The sequence below is a fragment of the Harpia harpyja genome, chromosome 1 (genome assembly GCF_026419915.1).
Source record: "Harpia harpyja isolate bHarHar1 chromosome 1, bHarHar1 primary haplotype, whole genome shotgun sequence".
In the NCBI taxonomy this organism is placed as follows: domain Eukaryota; kingdom Metazoa; phylum Chordata; class Aves; order Accipitriformes; family Accipitridae; genus Harpia; species Harpia harpyja.
In genome coordinates, this window is record NC_068940.1 from 40,291,648 (window position 1) to 40,302,974 (window position 11,327).

Consider the following 11,327-nt stretch of genomic DNA (forward strand, 5'->3'; position numbering starts at 1 on the left):
AAAGTAGTTCTCTGCAGTCTGTTGTGCAACTGAGCTCATAAAAAAATGTCACTCAAGCATTAGTGCTATTCATGTTAATCTCGAGGGTCTCCCTTTTGTAATAACAAAAAACCAGAACTTTTCCCCATGTTCCCCAGAGTATTTGAGGGTCCCTGCTCTGCATGGGCTGTATTTTTGCAGGTAACAGATCCATAGACAGGTTATAATCAAATAATCCTTTGATCATCTAGAATCTTTCAGTCAGGTGAAGGGAACGGCAAATTGGAATGGCTGAGTCAAACCAACTGTAAAAATTAAAAAATCATACGTAGCCTGTGTTTCTACAGTAGTGTTGCCTTGACCCATATACAGGTCTAAACATCTTACTGTGCTCTGGCCTGCATAAACTTCCAAATTTTGAGGTATTGGCGTCAGCTTTCTAATATAACCCTCCTAATTATTGGACTTCTGTAAAGTGTTTGCCTTTAAACAGTATTTATAACTGTGCTTTGATTGGATCTCCAGAGCATAAAGAATTACACAGTTTTCTTTAAGGACAACTGCTTTTCCAGCTGTTTAGTTCAGGCTTTGGGCTGAGCTCTATTCCACCATCCAGATTTTAAACCGTGCTTTGAGAATAGCCATCAAAGTCCTCCATCCATGAGGAAGTTATTAGATAATGGGCAAAATACTGCTATGACTGAAACCACCCGTGGGTTTAATAAGTCTCTAAATGGCCAGAGTTAATAGCTTCTACAAAATCATGATGTTCCAGCAGGGTAGAAAGTCCTCCCAGGTATAAATATTGTTAAGTTTATGGAGCTCCCAGATGACTTTCACTGGGGTCTAATCTAATCACGTGCTGTGGATACAGGGACTCACTCACCACTAACATGCAAAGGCCAATGTGTGCTGTCTGCTGCGATTCCCCAGGGAAGCCCAGGTGACCGGTGCCAGCAGCATGGCTCTCCTCTGTGCACAGGCTGACTTTACACTCACAAGCCCCTGCAATTTGAGATCAAGAAAAATCAACCTAGTCCACGCTTTCGAGTCTTCAAATATGCAAGTGTCTTTTTTCTGCAGTCCTTTGCTCACGATTTTATAATTCTTGTCTTTCCTTGACTGCGTGCTCTGTGACTGCATTAGCACCTGCCTCTGCACTTAGACTCTCTATTTTCCTATCATGTCATGGATACATGAGTCATCTTATTTGTGATCTGCTGAGCTGACTGAGAGTCATAGTAGAGTTGTGTGCTTCAAGGCCATTAGTAACGCTGCTAAAACTTGCATAATATATTCTTCTGTGTCTAAATCCCTGAGAGATTGAGTAACTGTTTTCTTTTTCACCCCAAGTGACTATGCAACCAGATGAGTCACTGCTGTTATGATAGAGGAATTGTAATCTTTGTGTCTTTCCAGTTTTGTTTGGCCAGAAATTTATTATATAGGATACCTTTGTTCAATCTCCTCTAAGTCCTTATATGTCACCAGAGACCTTTTCATTGACTTCAGTTCACTTTAGATCATGTGCTTTGGTCTGGAAACTGTGTTAGTTTAGGTTATTGGTAAAACAGATGGAGAGAAACTTTCACCTTTATCCAGCACCCTGGAACGATATTAGAAAGCTCTTTCATCTCATTATTTATGGAAGCGTTAGTGAAACTTAAATGTATTGAAAAGTATTTAAATAACATTAAATAAAAGCTTATTTAAAAAAAAAAACAACAAAACACAAACAGAGATATGCTGGAGGGAATATTTTGTACAAAAGATCTGCAGTGACATCTGTGAATGAACCATGGAAGGGACTAGCAACAGATGGCTGGTAAAAAGGAGGAGGGAGTGAAAGGTGGCCTTTTGTGATAGGTGAATGCAGTATCCCTGCAAACAGCATGGGACGCTCGGACAGGGCCCTTTGGGGAGCAGGATCTGACCTAGAAGGGGCTGGCACTGTTGGAGCAGCCTTAGCCCTGCACTGACGTGAGCTGGTAGTAACTGTCCCAGGAGGAGCCTTGCGGCCAGAGGCATTGCTGGAGCTTGGCACCTTCCCCCATCGCTGTAGGCGAGACAGTGTTAATGCAGAGCCAGGCATCAGCCCCTGCTCCACCTGGCAATGCTGATCTAGGCTTGGTGTTGGTGCTAGAGCACCTCAGGCTGTACAGGACATCAAGGTTCCTGCTCTCAAGTAGCCACTTCAAGAGTGGGTAGCCACAAAAGCCAATCTTCTACTTGAGCATTGTCCAAGCACACCTACAAATGTTGCTGAGTTTATTGTTTCAAATGTTTTCATGATTTTTCCTTGCCTGATATATTTTTCTTAATTAAGCCAGGATTTATTTACCCTGTCTCTGTGACCCCATCTCTCCCATGAGAGCCTGCACTGAAATCCAGCTGGCCAGCCTTCTTCTATCAGCAATCACTGCAGCAGAACAGCTAGTGAAACAATAGTGGGAGGAAAAGTCAGGAATTTCTGGATTTAATCCTGCCTCAAGCAGTGATGTGTTGTGTGGCTTTAGGTGAGCCACAGGACTATGTGAGTCAATATGTAATGTGAGAAAACGAGCATATCCCAGAGTTGTGGCAGGCTCTGTTCGTTCATCTTTCCCCACAGCTTAAAATCAGACGAGTGCCTGACCCCATTTTTTCTCATACTAAAAAGAGCAATGCAGGAATATACTGGCCATGGTAATTTCTCTTAGCTGAAGATTTCTTTTCCCCTATTTTTCCATTGTCCCCCCCACTGGTGCTGCTGCTTTCCAAGATGCTCTGAAGCTAGTGAAATAGTTTTTTCTCATAAATCTTTTAAATCATGTAAATCCTCTGGGCGTACCAGCTGACATTTTAGATGTTGCATTTTTGCACTTGTGCCAGAAAGCATTTAGCATGTTACAGTTGCTTATGTTGTATTTTTTTAAAGAAGGGAAAACAGTTCCTTCCTCTTGTGTCTCCAGCAGAAAGACTGTTTCTCCTTGAGGAAGGCATTCACATGATCATATAGATGCGTCAGATAAATCCCTTCCCACGTTTGATATTTGGTAAGTTGAAAATGATTGTTATTCCAAAGCCAATAGCTGGGATGGTTGTGTGATTTAACGTCTCCAGAGCAAGTTTTTCTTCTGTTCACAAGCTTTAAGGAAATGAAGTCTAAAAATGAAATCCTTCAACTTAGAAAGACTCATTAACCAAACACTCTCGACCATGTTATCTTCACAAATATTTCTCCCTGCTTGTTTGTTTAAAGCTGGCCAAGAGTTCCAGAAATACTTTTAAGATAACAAAAATGGGCATCCAGATTGGAAAGGAACTCTGTATTTAGAAACTCTGAAATACTACCAGGGGGTGGCTGTGCTGTTAACTCTTTTCCAGTTGGTCTGAACCTCCATGGCGTTGGAGAGTGAGTCATGGCATTCTTCTTTATATAAATCTTTTTTCCCATCCTAGATGATTTAGAAAAAAAAGTACCCTAGGGGAGTCTAATAATACAATACCATCTCTAGTCACATCGTTGAGTTCAATAGGGTTGTTGCTGGAGAGAGTCTAAATCAAGCAGTTTCCCAAAGGCAGCGTAGGGCAAGAGCTGACAAGGCTCAGTATTCACTGCGCCCATGTGCATTGAGGGCAGAAACAGCCACAAGCTTAATTCTGGAAGGGCAGGAAGGGGAAGAACTGAGGGCTGAGTGTTGGTTTATCAGGGGATCTTACAAGCCAGCTCTCTGCTGCAGAACACACTTGAGAACACTGAGCCTTTACTACAAATTCACACACACAAATTTTTAAAATGTACGCTGAGGGTGTCATGTTATTGCAAAACTGAGAGTGCCCATAGGAAACAAAAGCAGGGCACCTTGCTAAGCTTGACTTCCACAGGCATTTCAGTAGCAGAAGCAGAATCATTTCCTCCTAATATAAGTAATAGTTCAGTTCTGAATTTACTGTCTTTGTGAGATAACGGCAGAAGGTTTTTTTCAGGCTCTGAAGGATGGCTTACAATTTTTAATTAAAATGTGTGTTAGTTAACTGTATTTGTTACCATGGGTTTAGGGGCTTGTGCAGAACCCAATGCCTTGGCAGGTCCGCAGTGCAGTTCTTGTGGGTATTTTCTTTTCAAAGCTGTTTTTAACAAACATGTATTTAGTGTCGTTACAGTCCTCAAACAATTTCATGCAAGAGCCATCAAAGCAAAGCAGAAATGGACACACTGGTCCCCATGTATATGTCAGAAAATTTCACTGCACTAGCAGTGGTTCCTGGGCTGAGAAATAGTCCCTGCAAGAGCACAGGGCCTTCGGTGAGATACAACAGTATAAACGAGGTGTCTCTTTTCCTTTCCTGCTTGGATGGGTTTCATCTCACTGCCTTGAAGCTGCCTACAAGGTAAGTATCTAATCCACGGTAGTTACTGAGCTTTTCCTCTAGCCAGTGAAGATGGACAGAGGGGATGAATTGCTCTCTGATATCTGATCTAACACTGCTCTCTTAGTCCTGGCCTCTACTTACTGTTACAGGAACTTTGATGTCTTATTTTTAGATGAGTTTTTGTGGTTTTAGAATGAAAGTCTGATTGTAGCCGGATACTAATTTCAGTGAAAAAAATAACATGTAAAACCTGACGCATGCTGGTCAACGAGGAATGTGCTGGGCAGTGGTAATCTTGACTCAATTATCTGTCTGTAGGGGTTGAAATTTAGTTAGCATTTTATGGTTAGGCACCAGGTGGTGTTAAGATGTTGCTTAACTGAAGAGCCATTATTTACTGGTAATAAAATTGATACTATGACACATTCCTTATGGCATAGATGTGCTATCATATCTTGGCAACGGTAGCAGGAGGAATTATTCTGCCTGGCTTGCAGTCTTGTCTTCATTGTAAAAGGAAAAATAATGAGGCTGTAATTACCCAGCTTGGAACTAAATGACCCCAACTGAAAATGCTGAATGATGAAAGATGACTCCTAACAGCTTCCCAAACTTAGCTTGTTTGGATACCATCACTGATGGTGCCATTGTCAGCTCCTGGCTCTCACTGGGCTGGATCCATAGCCAGCAGGCACAGCTCAATTGTTTGGACTGTGGTGGTATCTCAGTTTGAAGTACTGTTGAACAAATAGAGGTATATCTACCATAAGCCTTGCCAAAATTACCTGTTTACATGAGGAAGTCAGTGTGCAGCAAATTAGGATGAAATTCATAGCACACAAGCCCCTCTATATTAATTCTTGAGGTAAAGAACCCTATCATGTAGTGGTTTACTCCAAATTAGTAGTTACTTTGCAGGTGAAATCACACACTCCTCCCTCCAACATCCAACATTTCAATATCAAATCTATGAGGTTTCTCTAATTTTGCATCTTAAATTTATCTAATAAACCAGTAGATACAATGAGTCTTTTTTTTTTTTCTCCTTTGTGCAAATAAAGATGGGAAAAGGGGGGTCTGTTATTCCACTAATTCTAGTTCTGAGTTTCACACAATTTCTTGTTAGCTAGCAATGCAACAGCTAGCAGACTTACTTCCCAAATTGGTTTAGGTACTGAAAAGCTGGTGACCTTCTGCCTTCAGCACAGGAGTGGTGTGTTTGGTGGAGCTGTTGGAGAGACGAAGATGAACTTCCCAATGCAATGAAGAGTCATAAAGGAATGCTTCTAGGTGCCCAACTGGCTACATTCTTGTTCAACTCATCCTTGAAGACTGCTGAGATTTAACTGTATTATTAATGATATGTTACTGTGCCTGGAGACGTGGATAAATAATAACTAAAAAGACCTCTTAGTAAAAATAAAGAGGATTTTCCCTCCTGGTTGCTCACTTTGAGCCCTGATTTCTGCAGGAAAGCAGGCAGCGCTGCTGTGGAGCACACACCTCTTGTCCGAACAGTGAGATCTCCTGCTGGTTGCCATAGGGATGGAGAGAGCAGAGGCCGTTTGGGGCAGCAATTCTGCAACGCAAGCGCCCATTCGGTACAGCATCCCCTCGCTTAGCAGCTCAGTCAGTCGGCCAGCTTGAGAAGGGCAGCTTACAAAGTGTCCATCTATAGTGGGCCATTTTACAGATATTTAGCTTGTTGTAGAGGTTGCTCCCTTGAACATGCTTTTACAGGATGGCCAACATATAGAAATATGTTGAAATATAGAAATATATCTGTCCATATAGCAATAACGGCATAACTGTCGCTCTGATGGCTTGCAGCATACACGGCAGGTCACAAATATTGCAGCTATCTATGCATGCAGGGAGGAGATATTAGGCAGCACAGCAATTTGGACAATGGGTATTTTGGACAGTGACTGGCATTTACACTTCCCTCAGTATTAGAGGGTAAGGAATCCAGACCCAAACCCAGACTTTTAGATCAAATATGTCTGAAACTTTCTGACCCAGGACAGCCTGGATGGTGGGCTTTTATTAAAGGGTCTCCTGCAAGACCTTCTATAAGACATCTAACTCGGGATTGCATGGAGCTAAGATTTTAACATGGCTTGAGGAAGCTGATGTCTATTTAAATGCCATTGCTAGATTATTCTTGTGATGGATAATATGAATAAAGATACTTGATGCTTTATCAGGCCAAGTTTTATAAAGCTGAAAACAATCACTTGAGAGATGTTATAAAAGGAAATGATTTAATCCACAAAAGTGAGTGGCAACTGGGATCTGTATGAAAACATTAAACTCTATGTCCAAACTCTGTAATCCTGCATAAAAGTGAAAATTTTACACATGTCTAAAAAACCCCAGCCCAGCTTTGGGAGGAAGCAAGAACCTGAAACAGATACAGTGAATTAAGGCAGTAAGCGGAACCCTTTAAAAACTTGGAAATGCTAGAATAACCATAAGGGAATAGTCATGACACAAAAAGCAGTAAACAAAATACATCTCAAGAGCAGTGGGGAGTGAGACTGGCCGTTGTTAGGTGAGGAAGGTCTGCTGGCATGCACCCACAAAAGCATCGGGCTGTCCATCTGTGACAGACGTGGAGGAGCTGCCAGTAACAGTGTGGACAAGGTTAGTGTTCTGGGCTGGGTGATAATCTGTCTCTGTAGCAGTCATTTAGCCTTCTGTCCTTCCACTAGCCAACTGCCAAAAGGAGATGATAATACCTCTTTTCCTTTATTTTTGTCTGTCTTGGATATTTAAAGGATTAAGCTTTGTGAGGCAGGGACTATGCCTTAATATCTACTACTACAGTAGGGATGGAGCGTGGGATGTCAGTCTGAGACACTGGTGTAACACCACCAGGATCACTTGAGAATTGATGGCTCTGCCTCCTGGCAAATCCCATTCCCCGCAGCATCCCGCATTCCTCTCAGGAGCCAGCACTGTACCCTGCCCACACAGTCGGTAAGGAACAACAGGGTTTTGTCAGCCCGAGTCCACCCTGGGGTGGCAGAGCCCTTCTCTGGGCCACCCAATATGCAGGGTGTCCCCATCACTTTGCTTACGCTTCCCTGTGTCAGCCACTGCACACCTGGGCAACACCTGAAACCCAGGGCAGGTTCCCAGTACAGTGCTGGGAGCAGAGGGCTGTATGCAATGCCAGAGTGAAATGCTCCCAGGTCACTAGGCCAACCCTGTTTTTATTTCATGTACACTGTCAGCACAAACAGAATACTTTGTTCCCTGACCAGAACATGGAGCTCTTCCCATGGAGCGCCCTGAACTCCTGCTGCTCTCAGACCAAATCGCAGGGATGCTGCACCTCCCCAGTCTTAGTCTTTATGGCCTTGGGAACAGCTAGAACAGATAAATAGCACCATGTCTAAGGACATGAGATGGCACGGGACACAGGAACAGCCTTGTCGAGCTTATCCTGGCTGTCACAGTGGCCAGCTGCTTCATGAGAAGGCATCTAGTTACATGTACCCCATTAATGAACCGACATGGAAAGCAGGGGATCGTGCCAGGAGGTTAGGCTGAATTTTTTCCCTACCTTAGGTAGAGAGTGAGTGTGTATGGTGAAGCCTGAAAGTTGCAGTCCTTTGACTCACAACAGAGGATTAATAACCTGAGTGTGATGCCTCACCAGGAGTACCCCATTCAGCATCCATGGAATAAAATCACATGAAAGTCCATTTAGCTGAGAGCACAAGTCAGGATCAAAATATTTACATGGCTTCTGCACATCTGCAACAGGAATCCTTGTCTTGCTGCCAAACACCAGGGAAAAATCATAACCGTTGGCTGGATGGCTCTGGCATATATTATAAAGCTGACAGAGATAACTATTTTCTTCTCGTTTATTAGCATAGCCCTTTGCTCTCCAAAAGAGAGAAGCACAACTGCCAACCCAGCCTGCTACTTGTTTTCTTCCAACTACCCCTTCTAGCAGAAACAGAGGGATAAAGCAAAGGAGTACCTGTGTGTGGACCTCAGAGGATCTCCTGCTTCCCTGCCAGCATGACCTGAGCAGTCAGTCACGATCAACTTAAGCAATACCTCTCCTGCTGCACCTTCTCATCCTGACAATCATTGTTAGCTCTGTCTGTGTATCTGACCCTTCTTAGCAAGCAGAATGAACCTATTTAATTAATAGTTGCATATCCTCCCCCCACCCCCAAATACATCCCTGAGTGGACAGAGATGTTGCTATTCACCCTGTCCCCCAAACAAGTAAGCTTTTACCAGTGGAACGATTTTCTGGCGAAGCATGTGCTGGATGCGTGACCTTTGTGGGTTTACACTGAAGAAGCTTCTGGATTCCTTTAGACAAACAAATCCCTTACCAAGCAGGATTTATGCTTGTTTTGTAGTCTTTGTGCCGCTAGCCAGCTGCCGCGCTTTCTCCTATCAGCAGCAGGTAAAGTGCTTCTTATATAGAGTGTGTAAGGGAGTTTGTAATGGGCTTTGGGACCCTTTGGGTAGAACGTGGCATAGGGCAGCGCGGTCACTGACTGACGACTCTGGCTTGCCATAAGATCTGAGTTTGAGACCTGCTTGTATTTGTGTCAGCTGCAAAGAGGTAACCATCAAGTGACTTACTTTGCAAGAGCCTTTGGACAGAAGGAATTTTGCAGAAATGAAGGATTAGAGGGTGCATGTCCACGATGGGCTTTCAGCAAAGGCTTTGAACCAGACTTTGGAGACTATTAAAAAAAAGTTCATTTCTTTTCCAAACTGAATACATCCCCTGGGGAAAAAGGAAAAAAAAGTAAGTTTGGACTGAGAGTCCAGCCTATCTAGCCAGGACAAACCTTTTGGAGGTGTTCAGCTCAGCAGCCAGAGGAGATAAGGTCCCTGGGGAGTAGTGGCCAGGAAGGGGGAAGGGACGAGCTTGTGGAGTGAAATTGCCCAGAAGGAAAACACAGCCACTCACTTTGCAATGAAAAGCTTTATCATCTCTGCACAGATTACTGGAGCTAAAAATAGCTCCAGCTCAAAGTAAACAGTTTTTTGATTGTGCTCTGCCCTGCTGGCATGTCAGCCCCACACTGAGCTACCGTGCCAGCAGCCACGATGCACATCCCCGGGGCCCCAGCACCGAGAGGGACTCCCCAGCACCACGCTCGGCCACTAATAGATGTGACCTTGGAGGGGGTTTGCTAATGAGTTTAGCCTCATTACAAGCTTATTTTGTGTTTCACTTGTTGATGAACCTTTCTGGATGAACAACTTCTATAAAAACAAAACGGGTCTGAACGCCAAGTAATTCATTCATTCAGACGTCCCGACACCTGCTCTCTCTTCCCTAATCAACAGCAAACTGTGTCCTTCCTTTGACAGCAAAAAAATGGCTTGTCACTAAAACTGCTTTTACCTGTTGGTTTCTCTTCTTCTCATGAATCCCTGAGTGCAAGCTGTTATTTGATGGCTTAAGACATCCACACTTTCGGTAGGGAGCCTAGCAGACCGTTGAAATATGTTCTGTGGGTTTTTTGATCAGAAGTTCATTTTAAGTATTTATTTTTGGGGAGGAAGTCTGGCAAAAAATCAGGTTGTCACATTTTTTCCATGCGTATCGTGTGCCATTCCGCGTTTCCTTGCAATCTTGATGACATCAAGTGACACGGAGAGCTCAATGCCTGGGAAACGTGGTGGGAAGCTGCTCTTACGTGAGGAGGCTTCACGCTACATCAGTGGGCTATCGCAGCGCTGCTCTAACCCCGTCAGCACGAACTTCTGAGGGAAGCGAGGCTCAGGCTGCAAAAACATTCAGGTCAGAGGCAGGTCAGATCCTTCTGAAGTGACAGCTTGTATCCTTGGGCTTCAGAGCTTCCCAGAGGGTCCTTTGTGCTGGTGGTTTTTCTTGCTGGCGCAGGCAGTGCACAATTCAGCAGGACAGCGCTGCTCTAGGGGTGGGTTTCTTTACGTTAGCACCCTCGGGGATACTCTCACCTCATTTTGACACTTGCCCTCTGAAATTGCTCTGGCTTTGTCCCTCTTCCAGCTAAAGGTTGACAGTCAACCCATGGGACAGCTTCTTGCTCTTCCCTGAGCTGTGCTCTCTTGTCCTGTGCTGCACCAGACCAGTGAAGGTGGCACCTGCAGCACAGGCTGCAGGGCATCATAGGACCATCCTTTCCCTGGGGTGTTGCTTTCTGCATCCCACTCTGTGATGCAGAGCTAAAAAAAATCACCGCAATTCTCTGCAGACAAGCTGCATGGTCAACAGCAGCAGCAGCTGACAGAGCAGAGCCAAACCTCCTGTTGTCCAGAGCGGCAATGTCATTACCACCAGTCCTAAACCACGCAGGATAGCACAGTATAAAGCAGATGGATGCAACAGGCAGCAAAAAACTCACCAAAGACAAGCGTATTAGTAAAGTAGAAGCCATTAGAGGCTGATTATGGCTGCAGCTGAGTCAGTCAGCTCGAGGCTGTATGTAATACCATCCATCAGGAGGAGCATGCCATGCCAGGCAGCTATAACTTCTCATTATGGCAAGATAGGAACTGCATTTACTCATAGCCCACACCTCCGGGTGAACATCTTATGGTGTACAAAGCAATAGGACAAGAGATGGTGAACCCGAGAATTAGCTAGAAGTTTGGGTGGATTTCCAGAGAAAGATATCAACTTTCATTTAAAAATAGGAAGACTGAATACATTGAAAGCCGTGCATTTTTATCCTAATGTGTTAAGATATCAGGCAAACTTTTCGGCATCTCAGGATTTATTTTTTTTTCCCTTGTAAAAAAAAAAAAAAAAAAAAAAAAAAAAGATATGTTCTGTAGAAAATTCCAAACTGCATTTTTCTACTTAAAAAGAGTTTTGATGGAAAATACTTGACCGGTCCTTGTAGGGGATAGTATTGTACGAGGAGGTCACTGTAGGGACACACAAGTGTGTGCAGAAAAGGACAGACTCTTTGACAGATGCTTTAGGGGGCTTGTTCCCAGGACCAGACACACAG